The sequence below is a fragment of the Triticum dicoccoides genome, chromosome 1A (assembly GCF_002162155.2).
Source record: "Triticum dicoccoides isolate Atlit2015 ecotype Zavitan chromosome 1A, WEW_v2.0, whole genome shotgun sequence".
Taxonomy (NCBI): Eukaryota; Viridiplantae; Streptophyta; class Magnoliopsida; order Poales; family Poaceae; genus Triticum; species Triticum dicoccoides.
This window is the reverse complement of record NC_041380.1, coordinates 395,692,430-395,712,753: the sequence shown is the minus strand read 5'-3', so window position 1 is coordinate 395,712,753 and position 20,324 is coordinate 395,692,430.

The following is a 20,324-nucleotide window of genomic DNA, read 5'->3' as shown; positions in this document are numbered from 1 at the left end:
TTGTCTTTCTAGAGATTTCAACGAGTGACTACTCAAATATTTGTCTTTTTAGAGATTTCAAATGGACTGGCACATACGGATGTATATAGACATATTTTAGAGTGTAGATTCACTCATTTTGCTTCGTATGTAGTCACTTGTTGAAATCTCTAGAAAGACGAATAGAATATTTAGGAACGTAGGGAGTACACATACGAAGCAAAATGAGTGAATCTACACTCTAAAATATGCCCGTTTGAAATTTGTAAAAAGAAAAAATATTTAGGAACGAAGGAGTATAATTTTGGGCATGGCACATGGACCCGGATGATGAAGAGGCTTCTGGCAATGCTATCAAGCTTCCATAATTTGTTTACATAATTGGCATACTATACAAATAATTTTCCAGCAACATGAAATTGTACAATGGTGTGAGCTTTCAGCTTTTGTTTCGCGTGTCTTGCCATCAATGCTCTTTCAGAAACAATAAAAAAACTAACTTCCTTGCTAATGCATGTTAATTATTAGTAGATTAGAGCTAATAATTACGTCACAATTGAAGACAGAATTGTGAGAAGGTGTTAAATTAAAATTGATCCATGCTTTCATTGGCAGCAACGTCCCCCGAGCTCTGTCTAAATCAACAAGGCATGTTCGGAAAAAACTAGCTGTCTGGAGCATGCAACATTCCGATCATTTTGTGCAGTTCCACTAAAATAGAGTTGAGCGTCCATGTTCCAAAGATATTAAGTGTGATTACGATAATAGAGAACTGCTGATGAAACAATAAACACACAAATAAAAGCTGGTCGCCTTTGTAGTCTCTCTTAAGACTAACTAGTTGGAGAAGATTAGGCTCGGAGTTGGATGAGGAGGATAGAGCAAAACCAATCTCCCTTTGTGCACTCACACTGAAATGTAGAGACGTTGCCCATATGACATTTTAGTACAACTGCACAAAACACTCTTAAGAAAAAAGTGATTTGTGCAGTTCACCAAAAGGTCGCAATAGCAACGAGGTGAAATGGATAGCCCTGTTTGCAAAAAAGAGGTAGAAAGGAAACAATTACTGGCCAATAACAGTTGATGACACATGCGACGACAAAAAAGAGCATATTCCTTGTCCTAAGGGAAGATAACAACACGGTTGTGTTTGTCTAAAATGGTGTGAGGACGAGAATGCAATATGGAAAGTACGCCGGACGAGCTACGTTTTGGGCAAAGAACTATGGAAGATCCACATGCAGCAACATGGGAAGACGGGTAGTGGAGCAAGGCCGGAGGGGATACCTGGAGGTCATCGGGATGTAACTAGGTGAGCGGCGGCGGGCGGAATCTGCGAGCAGGTGGCGCAGGCCCTGCCGCGCCGGAGCTTGGTCAAAGAGAATGGCGTGTACCGTAGATCAGGACGTGCTGCCTCGGCACCGTCGAACAGAGAAACGATGCACTTCCTCCCTTTCCTCCGGTGGACAGGATACGGCCGGATCAGTGACCAACGATGAGAGAGAGAGAGAGAGGCCACCGCACTCCCTTTCCCCCCGGCGGACGGGATGCGGCCGGATCAGTGACCAATGGTGAGAGAGAGAGAGACCACCGCAGCCTTGTGTGAGATACTCTGAAGAGCGACAAACTAGGCAGGCAGGCTCCATTGTATATAGTGAGCGGACTACCTTTTTCTCCATAAAAATCGTTTTATATTCTGTGTACGTGCCATTGAGCGCTATAACTTTATTTAAAAATAACGCGGCAACGCGTCAAGTCGAACTTTGTTTCGTGCACGCGTGGTAATGACCTCCCTAGGTAAACAACCGCTACAGGCGTTCAAATTAGCACGTGGGCTGCCATTTCGTAAAGAAATGAGCTCCATCGTGTACCCGCGCGGGTGTGACTGGGCACGAAGCATGAGTACGTGCACGGTGCACCTATTCTCTTCTTGTATACGTACACCACCTATGTGGGGTTGTGTGAGAGAGATACACACCTAGAGAGATATAGTGTGTGGGTTCTTGAGAGTTTTTTTGGGGGGGTCAATCAAAAAATGTGACATGTGCAATGTGTGTGAAATAGAGTCCTGGATATAACATATATATAGAGGGGGCGATCCACGAGAAGAGAGTGGAGGTATCATCGGCTTGAGGTGTCCATAGAATCGAAGAGAGGGGTGATGTGTTTGTGTGTGCGCGCGCGATCGATAAAGAGTGCCATCGAATTTTTGTGTGCTCACGTCAAAGATATAGAGTGGCTGGCCTACTGGAACGTGAGATGGGACATATGCAGTTTGTCTCTGTGGCATGGATACCTACCTGCAGTGCTCGACTATCGGTGTGTGGTGGGGGAAGAGGGAGGCCCAATTAACTATAGAGGTACAATGGTTGGTATATGTGTGGAGGAGGAGAGAGGCCTACCTCATGTATTAAGGAGATCGATCTGCCTCATGTATTAAGGGAGATCGATCGGCATCCATGCATATGTGCAGGAGAGAAATAAGGTTGGGAGAGAGACAGAGCTAGAGTGTTGGAGGGGGTGGTAGTGGAGTTGCTTCTAACAAATGGTGGGATAGGCTTGCTAGACAAACGGAGGGCACGCCCGCAATATCAATAAGAGAGGAGATGGCTGCTTGTTGTCGGTGCACATGCGTGTGAGAGACGGGTCAGGAGGCATGCACGAATGATGAGGGGGGGCGATGTAGCTGTGGTAAGCAGACGTAACTACATAGGAAGATCAATTGCCCTTTGTTAGAGAAAGGAGAGACATAACTTGTGAGGTACATCGATCGATGGGGGGGTAGTTAAAGTCGATCTAGGTATATGTTGGGAGATCGATCGGTATACATGCATGTGTGTGTTAGAAGCAAATGAGGCACGAGGAGAAGGATAGAGAGAGAGGGATGCATGTAGGCGGTGGTACGAGAGGCATACTATATCGAGGGGGAGGAGTGTGCAAGTACGAGAACGATGAAAAGAGTGGCGGGGTGAGGCATGGACGGTGACAAGAGAAGAGGGGAAGCTTGTGTTTGTGCTAGGCACACCTGGCTAGAGAGGCATATCGATCGATGTGTGCCATAAAGAAGGAGCTGGGGGCCTACACACACCATGGGTGAACGACCTAAAGTGAAAATATGAATTTGCACGATGGAGCTAGAGAATGCTGAGGGAGGGTGAGAGGGATGCGGGCATGTGCATGCACAAGAGAAAGTTAGCGCTAGCTACAAAGATAAGAGGGTTGTGTGGGTGTAAAAGACGAATAGAGATCATATATACTTCATTATAAAAAGCGAATTCGGATATTTGAAGAATTTATCATAGTGTTTCAAACCGACGCATGTGTGAATATATATAACGGTGATACACATGGTGTGGTTATGAACATGTTATACTACATTTAATATATTTTATCTCTACTCTTATAAAAAACGGAGTTGTTGATGATGGTGTGCCTGCCATCCTGCATTATAGGCTGTCTGATTTATATTTGGTGGATAGCAAGGAAACTATGATGGTTGAAGTTGGCAACAATCATGATTGTAGATTCTTATTGAAATAGAGAAAAGAATTCAAATTTAGTTCGAATTGCACTGGTAGTATAGACATTTTGAATGCACTAAAATGTTGGTATGAGTAGGTTACATGCATTATACAGCAAGCGAAAAAATTTAATCGGACATAACATGGATTCATACTCCCTCTTTCCATCTATATAGGGCATAATGAGATTTTTAAGACCGCCTTTGACTATTGACAAGATTAATAGTACATGACATGCACAATGTGAAAATTATATCATTGAAAGAACCTTTCACAGACTAATTTAACGGTGTGCTTTGTGTAAGTTGCATGTCATATATCATTGCTCTAATATTTGGTCAAAGTTAGCATCGAAAAACGCATTAGGCCCTATATAGATGGAAGGAGGGGGTAGCTTTGAATAGCATTTGTATAGTAAAACGGGGCAAGACTCTCTCTTTGTGTGGTGTGAATAGTTTTATTTTTTTCGTTTTCTTTTTGGTTGAGGGAAGTATGAATTGATTTGGTATGTACAAGTACAATATTACTACACGTTAGGCTTGTCCCTAAAATTCAACCCGCGTCTTGTTATATCCCGAAAATTCAGATATCGTGCTCCCAAAACTGGCGCCTTCACAACCCGCGCCTTGCTATCCCGAAATTACAACGCGCGCGAAAACTCCCTCCAGCTGCCAAATCCCGACACGCGAAATCCCCCTTCTAACCCTGAGCCGAAAGGGCCGCTAGTTCAAATCGATGGGGGTACTTTTGTAACACACCCTACATTTTGGACAAGCGCGTCCCTAAGTCATGCTTCACCCCCTCCCATCGCCCCCTTTTCACCATTTGAAATCCCAGGCCGCCATAACCTCTCCGCTCCAGCCGTGAAACCCCACCCTCCTCCGTCCGCCACGTCACCGCTGCCCAGCCGGAGCCTCTTCCCCAACAACGTCATCCACCGCAACAACTCGACGTCCCTCGTCCACCTCCCCGGATGAGGATCCGTCGTCCATCTTGTCGTCCCGCCGGTTCAGCCGCCCCGTCCTCCACCTCCAAGGAGCTGCTCCAACGATCGCCTCGTCTATCGCGGCTACTCCATCCCCACAGCGCTGCCTTAACCTGCTCCACCGGAACCGCAGCATCCTCTCCGACTCCTCGGACGAAGGCGAGGCCTACTCGGCGCCACCAAAGAGGTTGTACACTCATCGCATCGCACCTTCTCCTTAACTCGACCTCCCGGCGCCGACGGTGCTTCATCCCGCACCCCCATGGAGTGGCTACCTTGAAGCCGGTGCTGTGGGCGACATCTCCACAGCGGCTCTCCCCCAGTACAAGGCCCCTTCGGCAGCGGAGTCCATACCAGCCGGATCTGCTGCTGCTGCTCCGGCTCTTGCTTGCTCGCGCGCGCTGCTGCTGCTCCGGCTCTCGCTCGATCGCTCGCTTGCCCAGCTGCTGCTGCTGCTCTCCCCCTCACTTGTGTTGTTGCTTTGCTCCGATTAAGCCACACTTCAGTCGACTGAATCGACTTTTGGGTCAGTCGATTTTCAGGGGTTGGGGGGCTCGCCGGAGTTAAGGAAGAACCACCGGCAGCGGGGACGGGGGCTCGCCGGAGAGGTACCCCACTATCTATCTTAGGGTTCAGGTTGGGGGCGGGGGCACTAGAGGGTTGGCCGGGGCGGTGGTGGCGAGTTGTTTCGGGGCGGCGAGGCGGCGCTGGGGCTGGCGGTTTGGCCGGTGGTGGCTGGCGGCTCAGGGGGGTGCAGGTTGAAGATGAACTGCAGGCCCTCCCTAAACTACATGTCAAGTGCCTCTCTACTACCATTGCGTTTAGTTTCGACAGTAGCATTCAGATTCCACAGTAAATTCAGTTTCGACAGTTAAGTTCAGAGTCAACAATTTTTACCTCATCTGTTGTAGTCAGGTGGTTTTTGGTGATGTTAATTTTACATCCATTTTACATCATCTATTGGAGATGCTATTAGAATCCCACTTGAGATTGACGATGTCTGTCTTGTGCTGCTTCAGCCTTGACGTGTTACGGCTCACCGGAGCTGCTCCAACGATAGAACGATCCATCACAACAGAGCAGTGCCCTGGACGCCGTCTACAGATTCCTCAGATCTTCCTCCACACCTCCGACAGCCACCTCTGCCTCAACTGCTTCAGCGACCAACCCAATGATGCTGAGGTCGACACGGCTATGGCAAAGAGGTTGTACACTTGTTGCATCACTTATTACTATACATTCACATCAATCCATTAGGGCTATTTTGGTTTAACGGAAAAACGTCGATCCACTGGTTGTTACCATCACTCTAAATTTCTGCATGCTCTCCTTACATAATCTCACCATATTTTTTTTCGTATGCATGTCAGATATTGTACACAGTCATGCTGAACATGTAGAGAAAAAGAGAAGAGTTTTGCACGGCAATACAATGTCAGGAAGACATCTCTCCATGGTGGGTTCAATGGCAAACCCTCCCCACCCCTCTCCAGATTGTAATACAGAGGAAGATATCTGTTCTGAGGCGGATTCAGACCCGCTGACCACTCCTATTTACCCCCCAAGGTGTTTGCTCTACCTTGGGATGATGATGTTAGTCATATCATGCATATGTTGCCTTGCAGTGCCTACTTTTGACATCATATATGTCATCTGCTTAGTTTAGACATGTTCTATAATGCAACCTGTTTAGTTTCTATATCATATATGGGAATTATGTAGTCTCATGTCTTTTAGCCAGCCATAATATATGTGAAATTTGCAATGCCATCTTGTTTAACCAGGCATCATATATTTGAATGATATCTTGCCCATCCTTTTCTTCATTACATTTCCATTTGTCGACAATGTTTGTACATTAAACTACTCTTCCTGTGAATCAGCCATTTGGGTGGGAGATGGAAAATTCTGGAGTGAAAACAAGGCCTTCAGAGCAGACAGTGCTACATGTCAAAGAAGATCTCTTGTTGGGTCCCGATAGCTCCTCAGAGATGGATTCGGAGACAGATGACCAGTCCTATTCCCCCACTGAGGTGTATGCTCTAACTTGGCACGGTTATACTGCTCATATCATGCATACGGTGCCTGCATTGCATAGTTTAGACATCATATACACAATATTCAACACCATGTTCTTAGTTCAGACATCATATCGAATGCCCTCTATTTAGCATATAAATCACATATGTGAATTAAATGATGCGATCCTGATTACTTAGATAACATGTAGGTGAATTATGTCATGCGATCCTGTTTAGTTATTCATCATATCTTTGAATTATGTTATGCTATGCTATCCAGTTTAGATAGACATCATATATGTGAAATTATGTCATGCTATCCATTTTAGCTAAACAATATACATGTCAACTATTTCATGCCCTCTTTTTTCCACACTATATATTGCATTTGTCTCTCATACAATGTCTGTACATTCAACTATGTTTCCTGTTTATCAGCCATTTGAATTGGAGCGGGTGATGCCAGTATATAGCGGACTAAAAACACGGTCTTAAAATAAAACAGTGCTACCTCTTGGTGGAGATAGCACCCCGGTTGTACATGCACAAGAACCAGCCCTACCACACATAACCCAAACTCTCGCAGATTGTACCCCTACTGCGATGGACAGAGAACCAGCTTCACCCAATCTAACCCCAACCCCAGCCGATAGTAACCCGGTTCCTGTTGACACAGCACCATCTCCACCACAGAGCTCCCAAACAAGAGCAGTTAGTAAGGCAGCTCTAGTGCCCAAAGGGCCAGTACTATCACGACGAACCCCAACTCTACCAGTTAGTACGCATATTCCTGTGGAGGAAGCACAACCAGCTAGTCGTAGTTTAGCATCTATCGCATTTGATGTTGTTAAATCATATGTGCGTATCTTCCCATCTTGGAAATATTATACTGAAGATGAAGGAAAATGCCAGTTGCGGGTGTTTGTCCAGGAGTTATGTGTAAGTAATGTTATTCATGGCAATTACTTTGCTTCGTCCCATACATCCTACCTCCATGATGGTTATAATACAGCAAATTTTCCCATTTTTCTCTATAGAGAAGGACCGATTTGGAAACTCAGGATGAGGTAACCTGTGCTAATACCTCTGCTATCTTCAAGAATGCTTGGTGGCAGTATCGGAATTACCTAAAGAAAACGTACTTCACTGGCAAAGAAACTCGTCAAATTCCCTTACGTTCTCCTGAGACACATTTACTGGACGATGACTGGGAACGCCTTGTTCTGTACTGGTCCCAAACCAAGAACGTGGTAAGGTCTATGAGCTCATTTTCTATTTTTCCATCTTGCTATACTCTGTTCATGTAGAACAAGTGCCTAAACCTGAAGAATAACTATTCTAATTTAAGATTCCATTGCTATCATAGTTCAAAAAAGCGCTAGGCGTTAATTGTGCATTTTGCCACCGCCTTGTGCTTTACTGGCCAAAGCGCATGCTCATGTGCAGTTATGCACAGATTATGCGTAGTTATGTGCAATGCATTTTGCCAACGCCTAGAGCCTAGGCGCGCTTCAGCGCTCGCTTAGGCGCGTCTTTTTTAACTATGATTGCTTTGCTCTTGTATCATTGTATTTACTCATACAAACTTATTTTTAAATTGAAGGATCCAATCGAAACTCCAATGGCACAGCAGGTATGTTCATGCATGTTTCTTTAACAGGTTTGCTCTTATCAATAGCTCTGTTGATTTCAATTTCAATTGTGTATACAGTTGACTTTCATATCATGCACATTACTAGCATCACAATAGATCCAATAGTGTTGTTGTACATGTATACCCATGGTACCCATCTGAAATCTTGTTGTGCCGTGTAGTTCCCCACGCTTTGTATTCTTTCACTGCTGCTTGGTCTTGAACTGATATGATTTGAACCGTGTCTCTATTTTGATTTGGCAAGACAATGCAGTGACCATAGGACATAGATATATGTTTGTTTGATGCTTTTATTATGTACTAGTACTTGGCAATAGAACACTTGGTAGTTTAATCCTGTCCACCTTACTAATGAACTGGTGCACCGAAATGAGTTTCATATACTAGTACATGCTAAACTTGTTATATGTCTGCTTGTTTCTTCTTTTAGAATGCTGACAGAATATTGGGGAAGAGTGCCTTATTAAGCAATGGTAAAGGAGGTAATTCAGATAAGGTTCGGGATAGTGACACATCCTTGTTGGTCTCCAACATAGCTGATAAAACAGCTAAGGAAGACTATCTTGAAGACAGCGAGACAACCCCAAATTCCTGTCTTGGTTTAGTGTTCGAGTTACTGGCCACTACCGCTTGCACAAGCTATTCAAACTCACTGTCTGAATCAGTTCGGTTTCTTGAGTCTCAACTACAAGATGAAAGACATCGATCAGCTGTGTTGCGACAAGAAGCGGAAGGACTGCGGAAGTCTCTGGAGCATTCAGATGCATACTTTGTGGTGCAACAGCAAGCGTTGGAGGATTTTAGTGCCAAACGGGACAAAGCAAATCAGCTTGCTAAGCTTATTGCCAGCATGGTGGATAGCCAGGATAACGTTTCTTGAGCTCTTCTGAAGTTGTTTCAGTTATGCTCTTGCTTTGCTGCCGCGTTTACTTGCACTGGTGGCCAATTTTGACGGCCGGTGTATGTAATGTGCTACTTTGTTCCCTATATTTGCACTGGTGGCGAACTTTGATGCCCAGTGGATGTAATATGTGTAATAGCGGTAATAGGCTAGCGTTAATTGCTTTCTAATTTATTTCCTTATTGTCTTGTTTAGTTGTTTGCTTGTAGTCACTGCAGTTCTTTTTCTGTTTTTTCTAGTGGCCACAACAGCCTATTTTTGGTAACTAGGCCAAAATAATCATGGCAACACACGGACTATTGTAACCATGGGCCTCCTGCAGGCCATATGATCCATGGGCCTTCGTCCGGTTGTAGGATCCATCGGCCTTCTATACAGGCCTTAGGGTCCATGGGCCTTCTACGGGCCATAGGGTCCATGGGCCTTCTATGGGCCGTACGATCCATGGGCCTTCTATGGGTCGTACTATCCATGGGCCTCATACGGGCCGTAGGATCCATGGGCCTTCTACGGGGCGTATCATCATTTTGCCAATCATGGGCCGTACTATTCGTGGACCATAACGGGTCGTTAATAGGCCCTATTTGATAACTCTATGAAAACAGCCCAACGGGTTTTTTTGACATGAAAATGGCCCAACGTATTAACGGTCCGCAAACGGGCCGACTGTAACGACGGGCTGAATTTGGCCCACAAGCAGAAAATGACAGTAGCGGTCCGTATGTAACCGAATGCTACAAATGAGCCCAAGAATCAATGGGCCCTGAGAAGGCCGAAAGATAACTTGGGCTGGAAACGGCCCAATGGAATAACGGGCCGTTAATGGGTATAAAGTGATACACTGTTCATTACGGGCCAGTTTCACCATGGGTCGTTAATGGGCCAAGAGTTACAAAGGTCCTCATATGGGCCAAAAGAAGTGATGGGCCACACATGGGCCGGAAGTTAAAACAGGCTGAATCATATTGGACGGCCCAGATGACGCTATTGGGCCTAATTCGGATAGGGCGTAACGGGCCATGGGTTAGCAGGTTGTAAATGGGCTATATGCGAACATGCCGTTAACAGGCTTTCTGTGGGCCGGCCCGCCACCTTTTGACCAAGTCAAACGGGCCGGCCTTTTCACAGGAATGGGCCTCTATTGGGTCGTGCCACGTGTCGCCGTATCATAGGCGCCTTCGGTCCAAGAGCGGATGACATCTGTCCCAACGGTGAGCCGACACATGTTTCCTCCAGCCAATGATGATTTTACACGTGGAAAATCCCCATTAGTCGGGGCTGTTAACGGGTTATCGGATCCAAAACCCGACCCGATAGCTTAACGGTGTTCCGTTACGGTGGATGCCACATGTCGGTCACCCTTGACGAAAGCACTTCTGTGACGCGCGATTTATCATCATGGAAGTGGACACTTCCATGATGATAATTTTGGTAATGTCATGGAACACTTCTACGACAGCACAGATATGACTATCTTGATTCTATCATAAAATCGTCATGGATGTACATGCATGACAAAAAACTTGACCTACTATGACAAACACATATCATCACGGAAGTGTATTTTTTTGTAGTGATGCAGACTGACTATGCGGGATACATACAGTTGTGCGAGTTCATTTGCTCTGTATCCGGTGCTGATCGGAATGAAGTGGGCAACCTTGGTTAGGGTGTCTACTATAACCCAGATTGCATCCTTGCCTCGCTGAGTCCTAGGCAATCCTGTGATGAAATCCATGCAAATGTCATCCCATTTCCACTGTGAAACTGGCAGCGGTTGGAGGAGTCCGGCTGGCTTCTGATGCTCTGCCTTCACATTGTTGCATATGTCGCAACAGGCCACGAAATAGGCAATGTCTTTCTTCATTCCCTCCCACCAGAATATTTGTCTGAGATCCTCATACATTTTCGTACCTCCCAGGTGAATGGAATATGCGGATTCGTGTGCTTCTGACAGGATTTCCTTCTTCAAGTCCGGTTGATTTGGCACACAAATTCGTCCACGGAATCGGAGGGTACCAAATTTGTCCTTGGAGAAGTCGGGGGCCTGCTTTGCCATCTGACCCTTGGCACGTCTTTGCAGCTTGGCGTCAGCTGGATGGGCCTTATGGATCTCCATCTCAAGTGTGGGGGTAATTTCCATAATATTTGCGAGGCCAGCATCCACGACGACCAAGTTGAGCTGAGTGATCTCCTCTTGGAGTTCGGTAGGCAATGATTTCAATATGGCATTTAAGCTGACGGGCTTTCGACTGAGGGCATCGGCAATGACGTTGGCCTTGCCTGGATGGTAATTTATTCCAAGGTCATAATCCTCGACCAACTCTAGCCATCTTCACTGACGGAGATTTAAATCTGGCTGAGTGAAGATGTACTTGAGACTCTTGTGGTTGGTAGAAATTTGGCACCTTTTTCCAATGAGGTAGTGTCTCCAAATTTTTAATGCATGAACTACCGCAGCCAATTCCAAATCATGAGTAGGATAGTTTCCCTCATGGGGCCGTAGCTGTCGCGATGCATATGCTACTACCTTGCTGTCTTGCATAAGCACGCAACCAATACCTTGTCTGGAGGCATCGCAGTACACATCAAAACTGCGATAAATGTCTGGAAGAGTCAATACAGGTGTGGTTGTCAGACGTATCTTTAGCTCATTAAAACTCTTCTCACAATCCTCCATCCGCTTAAACTTCTTGTCCTTTTTTAGCAGCTCCGTCATGGGTTTAGCAATTTTGGAAAACCCTTCAATAAAACAATGATAGTATCCAGCTAATCCAAGGAAACTCCGGATCTACGTCACAGTCGTGGGTGGTACCCAATCGAGCACATCCTTTACTTTGCTCGGGTCCACGGCTATACCTTCGACGGATAGTACATGTCCAAGAAACCCAACCTTCTTGAGCCAAAATTCGCACTTAGTGAACTTGGCATATAGCTGATGGTCACGGAGCCGTTGTAGTACTGCTCGGAGGTGATCCTTGTGCTCTTCTTCACCCTTGGAGTAAATGAGGATGTCATCGATGAAGACTACCACGAATTTGTCGAGGAAGTCCATGAATACTTTGTTCATCATGTGCATGAAGAAAGCAGGGGCATTGGTGAGACCAAAGGACATCACGGTATATTCGTAAAGACCGTACCGAGTAGTGAATGATGTCTTAGGAATATCTTCCTTTTTAATCTTGAGATGATGATATCCGGTCTGTAAATCGATTTTAGAGAATACTTTAGCCCCACTGAGTTGGTCAAATAGATCATCAATCCTTGGCAGCGGATATTTATTTTTGATGGTGACCTCATTCAGTTGGCGGTAATCTATGCACATACGGAGACTACCATCCTTTTTGCCCATGAAAATAGTAGGTGATCCCCATGGTGAAGAGCTGGGACGAATATAACCTTTCTGGAGTAATTCGTCAAGCTATTTCTTTAGCTCCACTAATTCTGATGAGGGCATCCGGTAATACTTCTTGTATAACGGTGTGGTTCTGGGCACAAGATCTATTGCAAACTCCAGTTCCCGATCTGGTGGCATACCTGGCAGTTCTTCTGGAAACACATCAGGGTATTCACTGACCACAGGAATAAATTCCAATTCAGCCACAACGGTGCAAACTAGTTCTGGCTTGGGTATATTCTTGCGAGCGTAGAACTTGGTAAGTTGCCCATTCAGACTGGTCAAAGTGACTTCTCGGGTTGCGCAGTTTATGCAAACTTGATATCGGGTCAACCAATTCATACCCAATATAATATCCAACGTTTCAGACTCAATGATTATCAGAGATGTTGGAAAGTAGCCCCGTTGATATTGATCTCCAGATCACGGCAGACCAGATTGCTCTTGATTATAGATCTCGGGGTTTGTACCAACATATTTTTGCCCAATATCATGCAAGGAAAATTGTTTTGGGCAGCAAAACTCTGAGAAATAAAAGAATGGGAAGCCCCAGAGTCGAATAAAATTATGGCGGGTACATCATTAACAGAAAACATACCAATGACGACTTCGGGCTTTTCTTGGACTTCATCTTTGGAGATATGATGCACGTGCCTAGTGAAGTTTTGCTGGGTTGGCCATGACTCCATAAAGTTGACTTGTGGCCTGCTTAGGGAATTCATCTTGTTGTTCTTGGGGCACTATTTGGCATAATGTCCGTGCTGCCCGCAATTGAAACAAGAATTATTGCGCTGACGCTCCTCATGTGTTGGGTTGGTCACAACATTCTTGACTTGAGTGGTGGTCTTGTTAACATTCTGCTGCCAATTTGTCTTGAATTCCACCTGAGTTTGTTGCCAGGTACGAGCCTTTTGCACTGGTTGCCCTTCCTTCTTTGGCTCAAACTTACGCTTGTTGTCGTTGTTAACAGGCATATTATCCGCTATAAGCTTGTGCTCCCGTTCAGCAATGAAAGCCTTATTCACCAGCGTTTGGAAGTCTGCAAAATCAAGCATACTGAGAGTACACCGGAGTTGTGGATTTAGACCTTCAAGAAATCTGTCAATTCTCCTTTCTTCGGTGGCCACGTCATAGAGAGAGTAACAGGCCATATGATTGAATTTTTGCAAATATTCTGCCACAGACTACTTTCCTTGGACGAGTGCGAGAAATTCACGTTGCTTGGTCTTCATAACTCCAGTAGGGACGTGATATTTTCGGAATCGATCCTTAAACTTTTCCCAGGTGATTTCCTCATCAGCCGGCCACACAGCCTTTGTATTTTCCCACCATATGGCAGTTGCGCCCTCAAGATAATGGGTGGCAAAGGGAACTTTATCATTTCCTTCAGTACGAGCAATCTCAAGCTTTTTCTCCATTGTGCGCAACCAATAGTCTGCATCCAATGGGTCAACAATCTGATTGAAGCTGGGTGGATTGGTCCTCTGAAAATCTGATAGCTTTGAGTGATGACCATTCTGATTTCCATTCTGTCCAACCATAGCTTGAACACTTCTCAATATTTCAATCATATCATTGTTCCTTTTTTCTTCGAACATATGCAGAATTTGCTCAGTGGAGGGAGGATCGGGCGGTGGAGGTGGTGGCTGAATGTACGGCTCAGGAGAATGTCCTGCCTGTCGTGTGGAACGACGAACAGGAGTTCCCTCACGAACGTTGCTACTGTTGCCTCCCCGCGTCATCCTATTGTGGATTTTTCCCAAGATAACACAATCGAGATGATAAACACCCAAGAATAAAATTAGGGAAAAGCCAGCGACAAATCCTGGAAGAAAACAGGAGAGCGAAGAAAAAAACACGGTGAATAAAGTCTCAACATAATTATACATAGACTCATACATGAAAGGTAAACAACATGACTGGTTCACTACTCTCATACATGCAACGAAACATCATGACTCGTACGACTACATCTGTACATCATCCAGACAACAGCGAATAATCAAAGACACTACTGCTATGCTGGTGCTGCAGCGTCCTCCCCTGAAGCGGTCTCGGATCCTGAACTGACGTGGTTAACGGAAACCTCCGGGTTAAAGGTAATACGACGACGCTACCTTGAGGGCTCTCCCATAGGGGCAGGGGTAGGATGAAGCATCGGGGCTACAGGAGTAGCGAGAAGTGAGACCCACTCGGCAGGAGTACTGAGAGGGTTCACGGCCGAGACGCCCGTGCTACTCGAGGGAGTAACCGGTGAAATAGGGGAGCTAGAGCTGACTGGGACATAAGGGGTAAATCTCAGTGAAGACGGAGTAGTGGTGGATCTAGAAGTGACCAAAGTAGCGGCTAGAGCAGTATGGGTACGAGTCAGCTCGTGGATCATGAGATAGCTAGCAATGACATAACGAGCAAGATGGCTAGCAACACTATCAGACTCCGGATCAGTGAGAGGGAAATGGACACGACCGTTGTTGTGCAGAGATGGGTAGTAGTAGAAACCTGGGTGGTTCTGCATTCGGACCTCGTTGTAGCGAAGCTCGACAAGGACCTCGAACATAGCAAACTGGACAGCCTGAGAAGCGGTGGAGGCGTAACCGCTCCGAGAAGTGTGAGTGTAAGAGCTGGAACCGGAACTAGTGCGCAGAGTGACCACTGCGTGATACTCATGCACTGAATCAGCTATATGCTCCCGGTACACACGATAGACTGGGTCGTCTCCGAGAGGGTACAGCCAATGCCACACGTTGCGTAGGAGGTGGGTGACGTGTACGGTATCAGCCGCAACTGGCATGGATACGGCACCGGAGCCATCTACACCCACAACCATTAGCAGGTTAGCATAAAAATATATAAACCGAATGCAGCAATCAGCACAAATTACTACCGGCACTCAACTTAAACTCGTATCTAACGTCCAGTTAACACGTTGCAGTCTAACATGGCCTATAGTCAGCGCGGCTCTGATACCAAGCATTGTGGCACCCCGACTCAGAGCGACCGGTTTGACATGCATTGCCAGCCCAGAGACCATGTCTTCTGGCAACACACAACATCTTGGTACAAAAAAACAATTGCTTTATTGATGCTAGCGGAACAGAGTTTAAATTACAACAGTTGTCGAGGCCAAGCGGCACACCCGGTGCGGCTGAACAATATATACATTATTTAGTGAACATAAAGGGGCCTCGATCTGAACAACTATGTGGCAGCGGAATAACGTCATGGCGGAAGCTCCATATCACAGGGACAACGATGTGGACACGATCTAGACTCGAACAACGCTCCTCTCCAATGATACTTTCCTGAAATCTGGCATGACACGCCAGGTCAGTACATTGTATGTACTTGCAAGCTCACAACAGGCATCATCATAATGGCAAACAATATCATGATATTTAACCAATTATTAATAATGCAACACTATATGTCAACATGTTGTGATCATGCTTGAACGTCCCTCAGGACAGCTTACCAACTGTGATCATCCCTGGATCACAAACAAACCACCAACATGGTCTTTCACAAGAACAACTCGTGATCCTTACGGCGATCACAACCACGACCATCATTTGGTCCCAAATGCTTCGATGGTCTTTCTGCCATCCATCACCAATGCAAAGTTCATAGCTTAGGGTGCAATTATTATTAAACGTTGACTCATGGTGGGACCTACTACGAGGTGTCCGTGACCGTGGACTCGGCTATCGATAGATTATACACTCTGCAGAGGTAGCACACTATACCCACACCACGGAACCCATGGCCTTGCACTCTCATTCGGGTGTACCAACGGCATTCCGACAAAACCCTTCCATTGCCACGGCACTCTCCCGGCCACTCCGACCCACTACCCAACGGGCTGGTCCTGGGTGGCCCCGTGTCTACCAAAGACACCCCGACCACCGTTGTGGTCAAAACAATCCCACTCGGGGACTCGGTACCATAATCTCATCAACGAGCACACAAGATTATGCCTGCTTACCGGGCCAGGGCAAGCATGGCATAACCTTCCCTAGTTAGAGGCACCGACCAGAGGCCATGTCAATGGACCGAATCAAGGCCTTCCCAAAAAGGCAAATGTGGTTGCACTGGGAAAGAAACTCGATTCAGCAGCACCATGACCCAGTCAACGGTATATTCAAGTTGAGTTATATTCAGGTTCAACTTCAAAATGAAAATGACCGGTGTCATAGCATGCCATGAAATGCAAAACTACACATGCATCACATAATAATAAAAATGATCGAGGTCATCCATATACACACCAAGCATAAACATCAACAACTCATATCACCTTACTGCTCAAAATGACTCACAACTTAACCAAAATATTTTGCAACATGTTTTATTAATTTCTCATGCAAGAAAGTAACTCCGATAAATTTCTCATATGCTTGACAAAAGATTTCACTATCAACAACTCTTAATTTCTTTATCAACTAAGTTGGGTTCAAGCATTCTGTAAGATAAGTAAAATGATTAAACAAGTATTTAACAGGATATTTTCTAGCAAATTTTTATCAATTTATGTAGGCAAGAAAAAAGCTTTAAATAATTACTAACATGCATAACAAAATCATTTCTAACATCACCACAAATAAACCTTAACTTACTTTACCCACTAAACTAGTTTCAATCATTCTGTAAATCAAGCATAACAACTAACCAATATTTAACAGAATACAAATAACACAATAATTATTTAAATGCATGTATTAATCATTTCATTCAAGTAAGAAAATCACAAATACTGAAATGACACCATGAAAATGTTGTTGTGGCTTGCCTTAGTGCAGATGAGGTTCACAAGCCTTCTGGTGATCCTCAAGACAAGCCTCACCCTCTGAAAATAAATTTAAACACAAAAGGCAAATATCAAGAACACTTTTGAAAATCACCAAAAATTCTAAACAGCTCAGAATAATCTCATCTTTGGTGAGCTGCTAGATTTCTTTTCAAAGCACACAATGCAAAATGAATCAATTCATTTGGACTTATGGTTGAAGATTTATAACTGTTTGAAGTTCTCTGGTATATAAATGATTTTGAATTTAAATAAACAGCCGAGGGGGTGACGTCGAAGGCATAAAACCTCAGGGCGCCACCACTCGTACCGCTTCGCGCACGTACAGAATGGCTGACTAGCGGGCCCCGCTAGTCAGGTGGGGGAAGGGGGAGCAAGAAAGAGAGAAGGCCACGGCTTCACAGGAGCTCTCGCCGGCGACGAGGGCTTCTTGGCCCAAACGAGAGGGAGGGATTTAGAGAGGGGACGATGGCGCACCTGCCCGTACTCGTAGCGTGGCTAGGGGTGGTCGGACGGCGTTGGAAACAAGCTCGCAAGCGGAGGTAGAACGCGGAGGTTGCCGAAGTTGAGGAAGACGGCGAGCGGAGGCCACTCTAGGGGCTCCAAGCGGGCAAGACGGCCTCACCGGAGAGAGGCGGAAGCCCTGGAGGGGTTGCCCTGGCCTGGGAGAGGCTAGAGCTTCTGCGGCGACCAGAGGGGATCGCCGGCAAGCTCGAGCTTGGGGACGGCAGCCCGAGGCCTGCCCGGCCGGGCTACGGCTTCCTACGCAGTCGTGGAGTGTGTGGGAGTGCTGGATGGTGCTCGAGGAGGCTGGGGGTGGCCCTATTTATAGGCGAGCGGCGATGAGGCTTCGAGCTCCGCCGATGGACACCTGTCCACGGCGCTCGACGACGAGCGGCGTCAGTGAGAGGGGGAGAAGGCGACAGAGGTCACGCGGCAACTGTGGGCGAACGGAGACGAGCACAGGGTCGAGAGGATGGCGACAAGCACAATGCGCTCCGCACTGTTGGGCTGGCCGGACCTTGCCCGTGCTCGCTGCGGCGAGCTCCGGCGTCGGCGAGCACCAGAGGTAGGTTAAGGGCTTAGAGACGAAGATGGTGGCGCGGTTTGGCACGCTCGGGCAGGCGAGGGAAGCGAGCACGCGCGAACAGAGCGCTCGGCGACGCTCAGAGCGCGTTGACATGCATGCCAACACCCCTGGACGAACGTGGTCACCGCGTGAACTATGTCATCAGGCCGACCTAAGCACAAACTTCATGTCTGGCATGATGTTCGTCGTAGATTTGAGTGTTACCATGAATTGGTTTGGATCCAGGTGCAGTAGAGAGGTTTTTACAGGCCAGGTAAGTTTCTGATCAGTAACTTTGAACAGTTATTGTCATCAAACGGCTGGGAGATTGAGGTTGTGCTTTGGAGGCTAGTTATAGGTTACTAAGGTAAAGATGCACAAGAAATTTCAGGTTAAATGGAGCAAGTAAAATGGTAGTTGCTGTAGAAACCAACATTTCTGTCCAGAACAGAAAATATTTTCTATAGAAAAAATATTCCAAAAAGTGATGACATATTTTTGCTCAGGAAAGTGACCTAGGGTTCACAGAATATTTGTGAATTATCTCAGATTTTTCTGAGCCATAAAAATTAGGGTTGCTTTGAAGCAAACAGATCTGGCTAGGGTTTCTGAGAGAAAATGAATATTTTTCATTTAGGAAAAATATTCCAAAGATTAATTTGTGGTGGATCAGAAGTGAAATGATGATTTAGGAGGGAAGTGAAGCACTTGGTGATAGCCAAGGATGCCCAAGGGTTTAAGTCCTTATGAAAAGATTCAAGAACTCCAAGTTTCAGAAAATATTCAAATGAAAATCAAGCAAATTAGAGAGGGCAAAAACCAGGCTGTCACACGCTCCCAACTGAATGACTTGGAAAGATGTCATGTGGTCATGTTGACGAAGGAGAGTTGAAGCAGCTGAAGGTGTACGACAAAGGGGTTGCTCCTCACGAGTCTCCGGAGCTCTGAGCCTCGGGAGACTCTGGGGGCTCCGGTGGTTCCTTAAGGACTGTCTCCACCTCCATCAGGACGGCGTGGTGCCTGGCTTCCTGATCCACTAGGATGCCCCGCAAGTTGCGTTGGTAGGCGGACGATATACTTGGCAGGCCAAAGGGCATGCGAATGTAGCTGTGCGGTGGGCCCTCGCAGCGTCCCACACGCGAAGGCCAGAAAAGTTCCTGAGAAGCGGCCCTGTTGAGCCCGGGAACATCGATGCAAACACGCAGCTCGGCATCCTCGCCTGGATGGGAAACTGCGTCTCGTGAGCAGCGGTCACCGTGCATGGCCCTTGCGTCTTGCAACTCCTGGGTGGTCTTCGTGATGAACTCCTGAACGGTGGGCGATCCTTGCCCTGTGCCCTCCTGAGGGAAACATGCCGCGAAGCACACCTGCAAGTGGTGCCCGAGCGCCTCCCTCATGATGTGGACAAAGTTTGAGGCCTTCGAGAAGAAAGCCCCCGAGGCCTACCCGAGAAGGGCGCTGGGCGTGCCTTCCTATGCGATGGAGGGAGACGCCCCTGGAGCGGGCGCCGATCCTGACGAGACTCCGGCCGTGGCGTCACCCTCCTGAGGTCCTGCGTGTCGTAACTGCTTCTTCTTCTTCTTGGGGATGGCCTCAGGAGGACCCTCGCCCTTGCTGTCAGGGTCATCGGTTGCTGCAGCTTGGAAGGCACGCTCGAGGGAGCACACCGCATCTTTCTCTTCACATGGGACCGTGATGATCCTGTTGCTTCCCGGCATCTTGAGGACATTGTAGCCGTGATGGGTCACTGCCATGAATTTTGCCAGGGCTGGATACCCGAGGATGGCGTTGTGTGGCAGGTGGATGTGTGCGATGTCGAAGTCGATGAGCTCGGTGCAGTAGTTCTTGCGTTCGCCGAAGGTGACAGGGAGGCGAACCTGCCCTATCGGTGTGGTGGAACTGTCGGCTGGTCCTGAGAAAGGCTTGGTGGGCTGAAGCTAGTCATACAGCACTTGGAGGCTGTCAAACGTGTCGACGGACAGGACGTTGA